The sequence below is a fragment of the Ambystoma mexicanum genome, chromosome 2p (genome assembly GCF_040938575.1).
Source record: "Ambystoma mexicanum isolate Mex_15411 chromosome 2p, UKY_AmexF1_1, whole genome shotgun sequence".
NCBI lineage: Eukaryota > Metazoa > Chordata > Amphibia > Caudata > Ambystomatidae > Ambystoma > Ambystoma mexicanum.
This window is the reverse complement of record NC_090923.1, coordinates 714,853,701-714,870,815: the sequence shown is the minus strand read 5'-3', so window position 1 is coordinate 714,870,815 and position 17,115 is coordinate 714,853,701. Positions and strand designations below refer to the sequence as shown.

At 45.6% G+C, this 17,115-nt stretch overlaps 1 protein-coding gene across 5 annotated transcripts in view; it reads left to right on the top strand.

Moving 5' to 3' along the window:
* Positions 1 to 17,115, top strand: part of LOC138566707 (synaptosomal-associated protein 25-like) — a 940,697-nt gene that overhangs the window by 676,661 nt on the left and 246,921 nt on the right. The gene's annotated exons all lie outside the window — the stretch shown is intronic.

The window sequence follows — 17,115 nt, the reverse complement described above, 5'->3', positions numbered from 1 at the left end:
CCTACCTGTTTCTGTGTATGATGTGCGCTTTAACGGACACACAGAGGCAGGGGCATCCTAATGCTGGAGTCATGCAGCGCAAGCCATCATGCTTTCATATATGTTTTCATGCACATGGTACAAAACTTACATTGCTTTAGTTCATTTGCAGTCATAATAATAAAGTATTTTTGGGGTCCTCCATAAATAATCTGAAGGGGAGATTTCTTGTGTCTCCTGTTTGCTGTGCTGTCGCTGGCCCAGTGCAAAAAAAAAGGGGACCTCGCCACATTTTTTACCTCGCCCTCACCACACCTTTTGATAGCCCTGCATAGGGATAAGATGTTAAGAGCCCATCCTTCATTCATCCCTAACATGGTCACTGATTTCCACATCAACCAAAAGATCTCCCTGCCCACTTTTTTTCAGAATCCAGAGGTGGGTGCAAAGATGGTCCTCCTCCTCCGTAATCTAGATATTCACAGGGCCCTCAGGTTCTATCTTAGCAGGACTATTCAGTTTCATTCCTCACACAGACTTTTGGTTCTCTATGTAGGTTTGTCCAAGGGAAACGTCCAAAACCACTTTAACCAGGCGGATTGTTTGCTGCAGCTCAATGAGCTATCAGTGTCAGAGCTTGATGCCCTCGAAGGGTTTTCAAACCCATGGTATAAGGGCTGAGATATCTTTGGTGGCTTTTCAGCACCTCATTCCTTGGGAGGTGATAGCCAGAGACAACACATGCGCTCGCATTCCGCTTTTTTAAAGCATTACTGTCTAGATGACAGCTCTCAGGAAGATGCTCTGTTTGGCCAAGCAGTACTGCAGAGTCCCTTTGCTAGATCAGCTAGGACCACCTCTTCTATGGAATTTTGAGTCTTATGAGTATGAATGAATGGAGACAGAATGTAGGAGTGAATAAATGTTACTTGCCATAGCGACTACAATACTTCTAGTCTATAGTTACTTTTTTCCATATGCCATCCCACCTTCCTTTCTAAAATTAGTCATAAGTTAGATACAGCTTTGACAGATGTTAAAGAACTAGCAGGGTGAGGCTGGGCACATGCTTACGCAAATCAATCAGATTAAGAGACTGTTTTTTAAAAAAAATTTAAACAATGGCTATTATCCTGTCCCCACAAGAGGGAACTCCCATGAGTATGATGGAAGAGGGACTGTGGACTAGGAGTATAGTAGTGCCTACGGTGTATCATTTTACCTAATCATACAAAGGCTTTCAACAGCTAGTAGCATCCAGGCAGTCAGCTGTGCAAGTCAAGGAGATGCACACAGTTGAACATGCTACTTGATATACTCTGACCCTGAGTTGCTTACAGTCTCTGAGAGGGCTCAGTTTGTGCCTTAGACGAGGACTCTTCAGGAGAAAAGTTAGGTAGAATAGAAGGAAAGGTATAATTATGGCTGGATGGGACCTTCGGTTTCACAACCTGGAAGCTTACGTTTCTTTGTTTAATGAAACTCCTATGACAGGGTGATGCATGGGAATAGAAAGATACTCAGCCTCACCCTTGCAGTCTAATCCATGATGCATTGAAGGTCCTTCATCTTGAATAGTTGTCGTCTTATGAATTTGGTCACCCACTTATGGTTCATGACCATCCTCTACTCTCCTTTTACATTCAGTAACAGGAACAAAATGGTACACATTCCTCTTACTAAACCATAGAGTGGGATAAGCACCATCAACCCAAGTATGATTACTTATTATTCGGATGGGAAGATAAAATACCTTTAGTCCTGAATCTGGGTAGCCAAAGGTGGCTAAATTAAGTCTTTTTACTGTGACCTGCCTTGAATATCATGGGAAATCTGGAAAGCAGCTTCTTACTGGAAATTCTCCATTCAGTGGGAGTGAAATTGCATGGTCAGGATCTTATCACTTTTCCATGAATGGCACCTTGTGTTAAGCCTATATTTGGAAACAGCAAAGTTCATCAAACTGTTGTTGTCCGAGGCCTGTATTGAGTAATCTCAGGGACCTGTGAACAGACAACATATTTGTTTCACCAAGTAATCGTAGGGATGGTTTAGCTGGGTAGCTAGCCACAGAAATGTTTGTGACTTGACAGCAGAAATATCATCTGAGGTCTGAGTAGCACCAGCTAATGTGATGAATCTTACAAGGGCATTTGATGTCAGATGTAGGTTTCTCATATTGCTTTAAGATTGCCTCTTGGCTGTAGATTACAACAAACTGATCAGTTTGAAATTCGCCTAGGTATTGGCTGCAGCAGAGTGACGTACAACTGCCATGTGCTGCAGTGTGTGCCTCACCTCCTTGAAAATAATAAACTGTTTTAGACAATGCACCAATTGGTAAACTTTCTACCATGTTATGATCTGAATTCACATCCGCAATTTTAGTGTTTCCATGGACAAAGAAGTGGACACAATATGGGTTTAAGAGGGCCTTAACTTTTAACCAAGCTAATAAGAAGAAAATGAGTAAAACGAGACTGAAAGCAATGCACACACTCCATTTCCTCTATGATTATGTCATGCTGCGACAGTTTTTCCAATACAACTGAGTTCATCATCGTGTGTGTGCTTAGAAAGGAAATGGTCTCGGAGAGGGCTGGTGTGGAATTCCACTGGGGAGCATTATAAAAGCTCCCTGGTTGTGGTCAGTTAAAAAGAACTGAACCACTGAAGGGAGGACCAAGAGTCATTACTTATGGCTGCTTGTTTCGTCACCTGTGTAGCATTGGCGCTAGTGCTTTCCTCTCCTCCTGATTCATTGCCTTCAATCAATGCTTCTAATATCCAGGAGCTAGTGTTTTCTTACTCCTCTCCTATAGCCTGAGCATTGAAGATTACTTCAACTCTATTGCTTGCAAGTCATAGCTTAAATGCCATTGGGCCTCATTACGACTTTGGAGGTAGCAAGGCGCTATCAGCGCCATGGCTGCCTCCAAAATCGTGCCCGGATCCGGGTTCCCTGAATGGGGAATTACTGGGCCATTCCTAGTTCGTAGGGCCCGGTAATTCCCCCTTTCAGGGAACCCGGGCCCGGTCCTTCCCCATTCCCATTCTAGCCCCCATAGGGCTCAATGGGAATGGGAGAGAGCTAACAACGAACCCGTCAATTACGGGCCCGTTGTTAGCTCCCTGGTTCCCTCGAGGAACCCGCTATGGATGTCTGGAAAAATCAGACGGCGAGAGCGGGACCCGCAAGGGGACCTCGTAACAGTTCGTAGTGGGATTAACGGAGCCGGCACCATTACCGGCGCCGTTAAACCCATTCCGCACTACTCTTAATGAGGCCCATAGTCACTAAGCTAGCCATTTTTAAGGCCACACACTGTAAAATAGGGCTTTCTCCTTCACTTCTGTAAAATTCAAGCCAATTCGCTATTTCCATCAATAGTCTTCACGTTTGTACTATCCTTTGCGACACCATTTGGGTGGTTTCCCCTAACCTCAGTAGCCTGCAAGAAAGATCATTGCCAACTCCAATATCATGTAAAGCCATTGCTATCTTTACCTCCAAAGCCTAAAGGTTAGTCTTCTTGTAACTTGCATAGCCTGTAGCCTCTCTTAAGCGGCAACATCTCTTTGCTAAAGCCTGCATATCACAGTTTTATACTCAGTGGCACACAGTATTACATATCTTTGGGTACTCCATGCTCAGCGGTAAAAGCCTTGATTTAGCCATGATTTGTTAGTTGATTGTCCTCATAGTAACCTCTTTGAATTTATACAAAATCTCTTGTAAGCTGCATAACCCGCAAGCCAGAGATGTAATAACCGCAATAGCCTTTAAAGCAGAGCTTTCTTCATGTTCAAAGTGTGCCACTCTGTACTCTCTCGTCATTCAGAGCTCCCTTAATTGGCACTGCCTATAAACCAAGGATCCCTAAAATTCTATATCGTGTAAGATAGAGATCACTGTACGATCATAGGCTATAGATAGCTTCACTTTTATAGCTTGTAAACTAGAGATTTCTTCATTTTTCTAGGCAGTTATATAGTGCTGTCGTTACCAGCATCTTTACAGCCTGTATGCTTCGAGTATTCATTAGTCACGGTCTAACTCCTCTCCACCTACGTTGTAATCACTGGTTAAATTAAATCACCTTCCCTTTCATTTCAGGGTGGATTCTGATGCAGCTGATCCGTTAACACATTCTCACAGTCCATCACATCTATCTTGATTAGCTCCAGCAAAGGCAATGCTCTATGACCAGTGGTCGCTAAAGATTTGGGGTTTGTCATGAATGGTACACTCGTCTCAGAGAAGTATCTGCCTTTGCGTCATTCAGGAAGGTCTTTCTTGACAAGTCATCCCGGCTCCTACCCACAAAAGTACTTCAACCATTTCTAGGATATATCCGGTATTGCTAATTTGCACTGCAGAATACCATGGTAGCCCTCCCTGACCTATCAGTGCCTTCATACTTGGCTCACACTACTGCCTGCATTAACCATTATGATAACTACAAATATTCTGGTGAACTGTGCTGTGAAATCCAGCAGCTCCAGAGTCAAGGGGCCTCATTAGGAACCTGGCGGTCCCGTAATGAACGGTGCCGGTACGGGACTGGCGCCATTCATTACGGGCTGCCCTATTACGAGGACTGCTACAGGACCCGCTAAGGAACGCCTGATCAGACCAGGCGTCCTTAGCGGGTCCCGCTAGCAGTCCAGCATGCTAACAACGGGCCTGTCATTAGGGGGCCCGTTGTTAGCATCCTCCCCATTCCCGTTGAGCCCTATGGGGCCCTACGCGGCTCAAAGGGGAATGGGGATTAATTGTTACCAGGTCCCAGAAAAGGGCAATGACCGGGTCTGCCAAGGTTGGAATGACCCGGTTATTGCCCTTTTGCAGGACCCAGTAACCCTTAATAAGGGCACGGCTACCGCCTGGGTCGTAATGAGGCCCAAGATCTTCTATCTTGACTCATCGAACTCTAAGAGACCAGAGCAAAATATCAAAAATTTGATCGTCAGCCACTTTACAAATACCCTCATTGCAGAGCATTACCACTGCATGAGAGAAGAAAACTCCAAACTAGCCTTCTCTTCCACACGTTCTACATGCCTTGCTGTAAACTGACCTTCCACTATTCCATTTAATTTGCCCATTGTAAAGGAAACTAGCCACAGTCACCAACTGATGGAAATCAACGTTGCCCTAACATCATTAATTACAACTATAATTAATTAATTCTTAAAATCAATCACTACGTTTTGTTTATTTTGACCAGCGCTTTTATATTTTCATTTACATCAAACAATTGACCATCCCCAGCTTCCAGCAACATATAAACTTCACACAGGCATCAATGGTCCTCAATCACCTATTAAATACCTGTAAAACCAAGAAAGCGTCAGACTTTTCATTATTACCTGTTAGTCCTTTGACACATTTCCTAAACATGCGCAATCAGAAGGCACCGTGGTGTCACACATAAGGCATCACCACAAACAAGTACTCCATCTATAGCCAACAATATCCACAACATTACTGAATGGCTGCCACCACATTAGTTACCCCTTATGGATGGGTACATTTAATAAAAGGTACACTATCAAATAGATCTATGACTTTCGCAACCTCATCACTGAAAACTCTCTTCACTTTCTGGCCCTCCCTGGGTCATGGTTCTAGGGTACATCCAAAATCCTAATCTCTGAAATCCTTCCTAATACACACACTATCATTCACAAAAACAGGGAACATGGCATAGGTGGAATAGTGCCCTTTATACTCTAACAGAATCTAATGCAAAATAAATGGAAGGACATTACTATAGGTCTGTCGAATACATGGCCCACCTCCTTCTTTGTCCTTGCAGCTGGTCCTATCACACCTACCAAAATAGAGAGATTTGCTGCTTTTCCATTGTTCTCCTCAATTTAGCCCAGTACTTGCTGTTCCTCTCAACCCACTCCATCATCTTGGATACTTAAATATCTCAGCTGATTAACCATTGAAATTATAGTCCCCAGGGACAAACCTGGATTCCTCCCGCTAGTCAGTTAACCGACCCATGACATAGGCCATATTTTCAACCTCTTCTTATCCATGTTCCCAAACCTCTCCATTTCCAACAACCAGCTCCTATCATTATCCACTGAAGTTCTCATCAACTTCACCCTTTAAGGAGAATTTATCAAGAAACCCAAACTAGAGGTAGTTAAGAGTGTCACCCGGTACACAGCATTTAGGACCTTTGTCAGGGTGATTCCTTATGTTATGCTCCCTCCAAAGAAGTTTTCAACCAGATGTGTAATTACTCATTGGGTGTGGCAGGGCTGTTATTCTGAACTCAGTAAGCTCAAATTGGTCTTAGAGGAGGTATGTTCCTTAAAGCCTAGGATATTTGCAATATGCTGGAAGAAATTGATCTTATCCACTGACCAAACAGCATGCCACATACACTATCAGGGTTACACATGAGCAATCTGTGATACTAAAACGCCCTGCTTGCCGGAACCCTATATGATGCTTCCAGAACTATATCAAATACTCCATGAGATTGTGGATGATCCCCAGTCCAGTACACCCCGTCCTTCGATTAAGTAGCATGAAACATCCAAATGCCCTTCTTTTACAACAGAATCAAAGATAACCAAGCCAACATTGAAGCTAGTTTCAGAAGTGTGACCGGGATCAGAAACAGACTAAGACTAGGTCTCTGAGAACTGAAACTCTTTATTTAGGGATCTAACATAGTTGGCAAAAGTAACCAAAATAAGTAAAATGTTAGGGTTAACCAACTTTGGACTTTAGGTACCAACAATGCCTGAAGTAATTCCGACTTTGGATAAAGGTAGGGCGAGAGTTTGTCATTTCCTTTGCTCTAGTTACTATGCCCTCTTTGCCAGATTAAGAGGGGACTTTGGGTTTCCCACACCCTTCTTCTCTCCTCTCTGTCTCAGTCTTCAAGGTTCTGGCTTCATGCAGTGCTCTTCTCAGTCTCAGGCTTGTTTCCCTTGCCCTTTCTCTCTATCTCAGTCCTTAAGGCTTAAGAGAGTCCCACACCCCTTCTGTCTGCTAACCTCGATCCATGGTTTCCACATAGCCTTTTTTTCTCTCCCTCTGTCTCTAGATGTAATCCCTGGTTTGGTCGTTGGTCCATAAATATTGTTTTAGGTGAACAGGGTTTGTCTGCAAAGTCAAAGAAAAACTGGAAGGGGTTCTGCAAGGGCATCAGGCTGAGTCAATGAACTTTGTCTAGCATCACCTTTCCTATTTCCCTTGATAGGCGAGTTCCTAGAATGTGAGAGTCTCCCGTCCTGGATGTCTCTTTATTCTGGTCCAACCCTACTTGCCTCTTCTCAACAATTTTTGGTTTCACAAACCATAAGTGTGACCCCTTCAGATGAGGTTCTTTCAACTCCCTGCTGCCTTGGCCCAACTGTCCCCCTGGAACTTTCCTTTGTTGTTGCTCTATTCACTCCTTTTGTTTCTGTCTTCTCCTGGCCTGCACCGATTTTCTCCATATCTCCTCCTACTGCTACTCTTAATGTTCCACCTCTGTCTCATTCCCCCACTACCACTTCCTCTTTTAATTCACTGACCTCCTTTGTACTTCCTAAACCACCTCCTCCTTACTTTCTTCTACCACCTCCTCCTGATATTCACTAATCTCCTCCTTGCTTTTCTTTACCACTTCCCCTGGAAGTTGACCAATCTCCTCTCACTTTGCTTCTTCCCCCTCCATTTGATGTCCAACAATCATCTCATGAATGTCCTCTACCTCCTCCCGAGATGCACAGACCTACTCATCAAGTCTTTCTCCCACTTTCTCCAGATGTTGTCCAAAATGTTCCTCATTTCCTTCTTATGAGCTTGCATCCATTTCGTATTCCAAATGTTCCTTTTCATTTCCTTTTTTCCAAAACCTCCTCCTTAATTTCTCTCACAGACTTCTGACTTCCATCTCCTTATGATGTGGAGAGATCTCCTTGACAATTCCTCCTTCTGCCTCCTCCCTATCAAACCTCCAACCTCCTTTCCCAACTTCTAATTTGTCCCAGACCCCTCTTACTCACCAAACCCTCCCTTTGGGCTTATTCTTCTCTTCAACAGTCTCCAACCTTTTGCTAGTAGCACTTTCTCCAAGCACGGATACTGTTTACCCGAGACAATGTGGATGTTTGGAGAAAGAGTGTGTTGCTTATGTAGCCTTGTATCCCCTTCTATTGGGCCAGTCTCTCTGTGAGGGTCTGCACCTGTGATGGCAGATTGGTGACCTTGTAGTATTGGATGAGGCCAATAAGTTCAACTTGGTCTTACTATTTGATTGATGTTGGATTTCATATGTGTCATTGCTGGGTTCTGTTGGGAGACGAAGCATTTTGCTCCGCTGATGCTGGCCCTTGAAAATGTTTTGTAAACATGGGGTAAGTTGTTTAGGCTCTCCCTCTCTTGTTGTGGCAGTTTCATTTGTGAAGTGAGAGCTGTCAGCAGTGTCTGGGCAGTCTGGGTTCCTACACAAACTCAACATATGGCTACACAAGGGATTGTTGAGTACTACTGATATTTGTACAAGCCCACGAGCAAGCTTTTGTAAAGTTCATTAAAGGCCTATGATATCTGAGCAGGGTTTGTCACGGGACAGTACTTTCTCGCAAAAATGCATTTTGTTTCCCTGGGAGTGCTCAGATTCCCAATTTCTTAAAATGACAGTGTCACTATTGTGATGCTCCATGAAAGGAAGGCATCTCCTGGTACTAGGGTCACGGGGTAGCTGGGAAGGGGTGGGTTACTGGCATTTCTTAGGCCAGGGTTTAACTTTGATATTTCCAAAGATAGCTAAATCATTATTACTGTTTCCCTGTTTATTGCCTGCAATATGGAAAGGTCTAACTGAGGATGACCAAGGGTTCTTCCCAATACCACCCCATGCCCATCATCCTCAAGCAGAAGTTCCCATAATCAGTCTGGGGATTTTGTCACACTATGTACTTACCTGCCTCCCTGAATCTTGCAGGTGATCCAACCAGCCCAGCACCCTACTGTGAATTCATGCTGTATCAAAATCATTATAGCAGGGTATACAAGATGGATACTCAGGGGGTGAATCTACTTAATGTTTTGTGGATATCCACTCCATGCTTTGAAGAAATCCACACAGAATATATTTAAATACAGTAAATCTAAATGGGAGTGCTTTGCATAGTTGTTATCCTGAAAAACAGGTGCGGTTGAGGCACACAAGGACCAGACATTTAGACCCCTGCAATGCCTCCTCACCTGCTACCATCTCTTGCCCACGCATCACAACCCCTGATGAATGCCTCCCTCCCTTACAACAAGGAAAGCACTATGAGGCTCAAAAATGACTTGCCTTCACTCTTTTGAAATAATTCATAACAAATCCAGGAATTCTCACCAATTACATACCCATGTTTGGACTTCCTCTACCTGGCTAATGCCCTGAAAAACTGTGGTCAACATCCATTCTCGAGCCATCCTGAGAATAGTGGACTTCTGAGTGATTTCAAATCAGATTTTTAACCCCAGAGAAGTTTTTTCTAATGTAATCTTTTTACTATTTAAAACACAAAACAGAAGACCTAAGCAGGCAAGAGTAGTGCTACATGAAAATATCACTCAGGAATTGGACACAGAACATAAGACTGTATCAAAACCGCTTTAGCAGTAGGTGTCATACATTGTTTGTTTACTGCACCAAACAAACCCCTCATCCCCTTCCACCAATAACCCTTCAGTATGTTTGCCTCTACCCAGCACCAGTATTTACAGTACAGTTGTATCCACAGTCAACTGACGGCCAGACCCATCTTGTATCCGGCAATAGTCCCATACCGACGAGGAGGCGCGAACGTACAGACCACTCCATGCCCAGCCTGGTGCGCATTTCGGTACAAACTATACATATGCCGGCCGTAACCCCCTGCCGATGACCCCCTGGCGCCCATAGTCATAATGCATTATTCTCCCCCCGAGACCCACAGACAGCCAGGCGTCCCCCTCATGAAATACCCAGGCAGGATAATCAGGCATAGGGATCTATCATCTCCCAAAAACGGTCTGCCTGGCTAGACCTTGAGAACCGGTTATAGGTGCCTCGTTCCATTAAACACAGTTTAGCAAGCAGGGCTCTCCAAGCGGCCTCAGTGGGTGGGGTTTCAGCCTTCCAGTTACCAATTAGCACATTTACGGTCTGTGATTGGCATGATATGGATTAACTTGCAAACTAATGGGTCCTCATGCCACTCATCCCTATAGGTTCCAAATATCATAGGGCATGGGGCCTGTTCAAGCTCCACCCCGGCAACGCGTAGCAAATGCTGACGTACCGTGCACCAGTATGCCTCCAATCGCGGACACGACCAAAGAATGTGCCCCATGGAGTGTATGCCCCCTCACTGTCTTCATGTGTGTGCTAGCCCCAACTTGTACGGTTTGCTAGGCTTGTAATATATTCTATGAATCATTTTAAATTGGTCTCCCTAGTTTTTATCTTCAAGGAAGCTGCAAAAAAGTCATACATGTCTTCAACATCTAGCATGATCCCAAGGCCACTAGCCCATATGTTTGCTAAATAGGGTAAAGGTTGCACAGGCTCGTGAAGGCAGTCACATCTCTCTCTATTTCTAATTCACCCGTGTTCGACCTGGCTTGGTGGGATTGACTGCTGGTGAATCTTTGGATTACAGACATCAATGTCCCATAGTTAAGCCAGTCAGACTCCCCCATTTCCAGGATTCGCTTAGCCGCGGGGAAGGAGAGTGGCCAAACAGTGTCCTGCTTACGGTGAAGCCTATGGTCGAGGCTGAACGACAAGAGTGCCCTGATGCTGAACCAAGCCGGCGCGGTGTGGACGGATGTGCCCAGCACAGTCCTCATCTTGTGCCATTGAGTAAGCGTCATCCCGATAATCGGATGCAACACTGCTTGCGAGGCTGATTGGTAGGCGGAATGGCAAGGATTTCAGATGGGGAGAATACCGCCAGCACTGATAGCTCCACCGCCCTCCAACCAACCCCATCTTCAGGATTGAGTCAGTGCTTAGCCCAGCACACTTGGGCAGCCTGATAGTATAATTTCCAGGAGGGGAGGGCCAGCCCGCCATCCACCTTAGAGGCCTGCAGCACCTCAATTGTGAGCGGGGCCCTCCTGCCCCGCTACAGAAATGTTGCAATATGTGCATCCAGTTCTTTAAACATTGGCGGAGTAGGAGCGACATGGAGCATGGTGGCCAAATAAAGCAACTTTGGTATGTAGTTAATTTTGAAAGCATTGATCCTGCCAATAATGGATAGGTTTAGGGCCGATACAGCTTAATTTTATGGAGAATAGGGGGGTAATTTAGTTTGAGCAGTTTGGCTATGGTTGCGCTTATGTTTACCCCTAAGTACTTGATGCTGCATGTTTGTAGCTTAAAGGGGATGACCCCGCTGGGATCCCACAGAATGTCTGGCCGCAGCGGGAGAATCCCGGATTTATCCCAATTGATTTATTAGCCGGCCATTGGGCCAAGATCTTGTAACAGGTGCTGCAGGCGCAGAAGTGAATTAGTGCAATTGCTGACCTATATAAGCAGATCGTCTGCGTAAAGGGATACTCGATGTTCCTCAGTCCCCCTCTGCAGGCCCGTCCACTCGGGGTCAGTGCAAAGCTTGACTGCTAAGGGTTCTATGGTAAGGGCATACAGAAGTGAGGACAGGGGACACCCTAGGCGCATGCCAGTGTGTAAGCTGAAGGGGGCTGAAGTGATCCCATTTGTGACCACCAAGGCCACCGGGTTGGTGTAACAGAGTTTAACCATATCTGTGTACATCGATGGACACCCATCTCTATCCAGCACTCGAAACATAACGTCCCAGTGGACTTTACCAAATGCCTTTTAGTGTGGAGGGCTAACAATGCACCACACAGTTTCGTCCCTGTGGCAATGATGTGCAGCAACCGTCACACATTGTCGGTTGAGTGCCTATGGTGGATAAAGCCAGTTTGATCCTTGCGGATCAGTAGCGGTAGAATCTCCTCGATACGTTGCACCAGGCACTTTGCTAAGATCTTCGAATCGGTGTTGATCAGTGAAATAGGCCGATAGGACCCACAAACCTATGGGTTGCATCCCATCTTATGGAAAACCACAACATTGGCAGCCAGCATCGAAGACGGGAGTCTACCAAGTTCTCGCGCTCTGGTGAAAACTGACTCCAACTGGTGCTAGTCTGCCTGCCAGCACTTTATATAAGTCTATGGTCAACCCGTCTGGGCTAGACGCCTTCCCCACAGCGAGGGATTGGATGGCCCTTATGATCTCGACTGTGGTAATATGAGCCCCAAGGCCGTCCGCCTGGGGTGCGCTGATCTGGGGGAGTGTGATGGTTGTGAGGAATTTGTTAATGCTCTACGCTTCCTAGTGGTCGTGATTAGTATATAACGCACTCTAATATTCTGCAAACTGGGCGTTGATATTGCCATCACCTATCCGAAGGGTCCCGTTGTGGTCTCGAATTGAATCAATAATCTGTGCTGTTTGCCTATTTTGCAGTGCGAGCGCCATGAGTTGTAGGGGTCTGTTCGCCTCCCGAAAGAACATCTCAGACCAGCTGGTGAATGATTTTTGGGCCCTGGTGGAGGATATCTGTGTGAGTTTGTGTGTCGACGCTCGGAGAGAAAATGGCACCTGTTATATGATGTAGACACACGCAACCTTTATAAGCAAGCCGTGCTCTGCTATCATCAGCTGATCTGCTCCGCAAAAGAAAAATACTATGCAACTAGGATTACTGAGGCATTTTGTGCCTCTAGAGAACTCTTCCTGGTAGCTAAGGAGCTATCAGTGTGTCCCTCTGGGATTTCTGTTAAACAGCCAGATGCTCAGCTGAGATGCGATGAAATTAGCACTTTTTTTCAAGAAAGAATTGTTGACATTCGTAAGGCCATTAAAGATTGCCAAACTGTGGAGATGGCCTCACAGACACAGGTGAGAAATAATTCTCCTCCTACACCTCTTCAGGTCTGCAGAGAGATGGGAGTCCTTATTCTTCTTGATCTATCCACGGTTTTTGATACGGTGGACCGTGAGATTTTACTGAATATGCTCGAGCAAGCAGGTATAAGGGTCTCCACTCTTGCATGGTTTCGCTCTTTCTTGACTGGACGGTTTCCTTTCAGAACTGCCATCCTTTGAGGGTAGAGCTACTCTGTGGAGTTCCGTAAGGGTCAGCCCTTTCTCCTCCTCTTTTTAATTTTTATGTTCAAATGCTTGCAGACCTCATCACAGCATGTGGAGTTTTGTTTAATTCTTATGCGGATGATACGCAGCTAATATTTCAGTTGGACTCTTCTCAGGGTGTGCTTCCCGAGAAGCTGCAAGATTGTCTGGAGAAGGTGGGTAGCTGGATGGCCGCCAATGGACTGCAACTAAATGGCAGTAAAACAGAGGTCCTGGTTGTCGGACCCCAGGAGAGGGACCACCTCTGGAACTCAAAATATTGGCCGGCGTCACTTGGCCCCTGCCCAGCCCCCTGTGCCTCAGTGAAAAGCCTCAGAGTTAAACTCCTACCTAATGGGTCACAAGAGGTTCAGATGTTTGCCATTTGCAGCGCTGGGTTTGGAAAATTGAAGGCTTAAAGGAAAATTCTCCCCTTGCTCTCCCCTGAAAACCGGACAACGCTTGTGGCAGCCACCAATTTTGGCTCATTGGACTATTGCAACGGCATATATCTGGGACAATCTAAGTACCAGATTCAGCGTCTGCAAGTCTTCCAGAATGCTGCAGCTCGATTGGCGCTCAGGGTGCCTCGGCTGACCCCTTCTGTAGCCTTGCTACACCATTTGCACTGGCTACCGGTGGCGGCCCGTATTGAGTTCAAAATTGTGTGTATTGTCCATCGAGCCATGCATAATGTGGGCCCTCACTTTTTGATAAATAAGCTAGAAAGGTACTGTCCAATGAAAAATTTGTGGTTGGACTCTTATCAGCTTCTCAGGATTCCGAAATTCCAGCGGAAGCACCTCGGTGGCCAGTCCTGGCGCCTAGCCTGTGGAATGCTCTTCCGCTAGGCCTAAGAACTCTGGCTGACTATTTTCCCTTCAGGAGAGCCCTGAAGACGCATCAGTTCAATCTTTTTCTTCCTCTCAGCTAGAGCAGTTGCCATCCGAGTACCTTGGAGTCTGCCCCCACCCGCTCGGCGCCTAGATGCCCTATGGGCCTTGGTTTGCGCTTTATACTTTTTATAATAATAATAATAACAATATGTTTAGCCCAAAGTCTGAGCAGGTGCGTGTGGGGCTCTTGTTTACGCTTATGGCGCAACTCAAAGTCTAATATGTCATCCCGTAGCTGCGCCTCCCTCTCTCCCCATGTCACCAGGTCTTTGGCTTGTGAGACTATCGTGAAATGCACTGCCCGCACATGTAAGCTTTGAAAGCATGTTGTATTCTGGGGATATGTTGGTTTGCTAAAAGAGGTCTACGCACCCCTCAAGTTGCTCGAGTCAGTCTGGGTACCTTAGGGCTCGCAGATTTTTACGCAATGGTGGTCTTCTTCACGGAACATCGGGCTGCGTTAGGCACAGGAGCACTGATGCGTGATCTGACAGGGTTGTGGGGAGAATGTCACACCTTTGGATCAGGTGGGTGTTATTAGATGGGCCAAACCAATAATCTATTCTTGAATAACTACAGAGTCGGTTGGAGTAGAAGGTGAAATCCCTTTGCCCCCTGTGTGTAAACCGCCATTCATCCTTGAGCCTGAGGTCTTCCATCGAGGCGCTGCGGGTGGCATGTTTACGAGGCATAATGCAGGAGGCTGTGAGTGTGCTCTGTATGTTAAGTGTCCCATTCTGCCATAGGGGAGCTGGGACTGCCAAGTATAGTGGCACTGGGCAATGGAGACAAGAAGACAGCATTGACATGCGAGTGGATGCCCCATTAACAACATTGCTCTCTTGCAGGGGCCTATCCTAAGACCCAGGGGCCCTGCAGGTGAGGCGGGGGCTCCTCACGGAGGATTGTGTGCTTTCCAGAACAGGGAGAAGGGGGAAAAAGCCCTCTCTGCGGCAAGCTCGTATCAGGAGACCATGGCCATCACCTGGACCTACTTCAGAGAATTTCCTTGGTCACTGCCACTCCTCATGCCTGCTTTCTTGTTAAGTCTTTGAGCAAGTCCAAAAGAGCTTGCTCACACTGACTGGCTTGTTGTTGGCCTGAGATGTTTGAATAACATCTACCCAGACCTGAAATCTCTGCAATGTGAAACAAGTAGTACACTTCAATAACCTTAACTTCATCCACAAATCTATGCATGGGATGCCCACAGTCTGCATCAACAGACTACTACTTCTCTGCCTGACACTGAAGGCCAGGTTTTCCGTTACACACTGTCCACCCACACACTGAGCTGCAAGTGTTATGGTTGAAGATCCATTCATACTCAAAGCTCTACCCTTTGGAACTCCATTCTACTGCACTTTTTGTTAAACTGACTTCCTAAAATTTCAGAAAGGCCTGATAATTGTCGGGTCCCATTCTGCCTTTGAGCACAACTTCATTCATACCTCCCCTTTGCCCCAGCAGCTTTTTGTAATCCCCCTGTCAACGTGCTTTCAGCCAGAAGGCAGCAATATACAAAAACAGAAATGGATTAGTAAATGCATACAAACATTACCTGTAAGCTTAACTCTCTTATCTTCCATATTCTGTAAGTTAGTGCTCCACTCATGTCCTGTTGATGCACGTAGAATCCTGTTTATCTCCAAACTCTGTAAGTCAGAGCCCCCTTACCTTTCATAGATTAAATAATAGTTCCCTTCTTCAGCTCCATATGCTGCAAGGTAGACCTCCCATCACCAATCCACTAACCCATGATCTCGCTTTCGCCCCCCATTGCCGTAGTTTATCCTCAAATTCTTACTGATACTTTCAAGCTTCAGGCACATTGTTGTTATGCTTTTGTTTATATGTCAGAGATGGTACAATTGGCTAGAATTCATCACTTAAAACCTCTTAGGCAGCTCCTATTTTCTCTGGGGGCCGATGTTTAACATCTCTTGTTCTGGTCATGGGGTCATGGTTACCACTGGCCGCCATCATTGTTTTCAGACATCATATATTTGTCCTGTTCTGGTCTCCACCACAAGTCATATAAATATTGTTGTCTTTCATTCCCTATTGTGATTTTTCTGCCTACCACCCACACAACCTTAAGAGAACTCTGGCGATCCAACGTCCGGACAGGTAGGTGCGCACTGTAGGAGGTTTGCAATTTGACAGAGGATGTGTGATATTTAACTCGGATTACCTTGCAGCTTGATTATCCCGATACCTCCTTTTGTAAGTGTTTTTTTGGAGTTGGTGTCTGTATCTCCCCATGCAGCAGGCACTTCATGTCATTTCCATTGTGCTTCAAGGAGTACCACAGAGCACCGTTTTCCAACTCATTGAAGTTATTCTTCGAGACATATAACAAAAATCTGAGTGAGACAGGCTAGTTTGAGTGTAAACCAAGTACTGGCTTCCTCTTACATACAGTGGTTGGAGCAACAATGTTGTTTTGTGCATTGTAGCAGTTGATGTGGCCTGTGCTAACTCACCTGGCACATCTGTTTACAGGTGTGATTTTCTCTTGTACATTTCGTGAAATAAAGTCACAAAAGTGATTTGCTAGAATGCAACCTGTGCATTGTATTCCTGATTGTGACCTGCATACTACCTTTACTTCCGAGTGTGCCCTATTAAGTTTGTCTTGTTCAGTGGTCTGTGATCTGTTCTTGCACATTTTGTGCCATGACTTGCTCGGTGTGATCTGCGTATGCAAACTCCTAATGAGGTTTTCTATGTCTCCTCCAATGCAATCTGCTCTAACACGTCTTGTGCAGTGTGACATTGAGTGTACCTGTTCTTAAACCTCTTGTGCAGTGTGACAATGAGTGTATTTTCAAATATATGCTGCCATAAAGTGAGAAAGTGAGCATTTCTCTCGGTTCTAAGTAGTCACTTTGCACCTATTCACTTTACACAAATGCGGTGCACTCTATGCTGTATGCACCGGTGGTGTCCTCTTTCCTTCACACTGGACTAGCTGTTCTATGTACCAGTGTGCTCTCTCCAGTCCCTGCACATGGAGCTGGATTCTGTTGTGTGTGCATATGTGACTCCTCTCCGGTCCTTGCAGA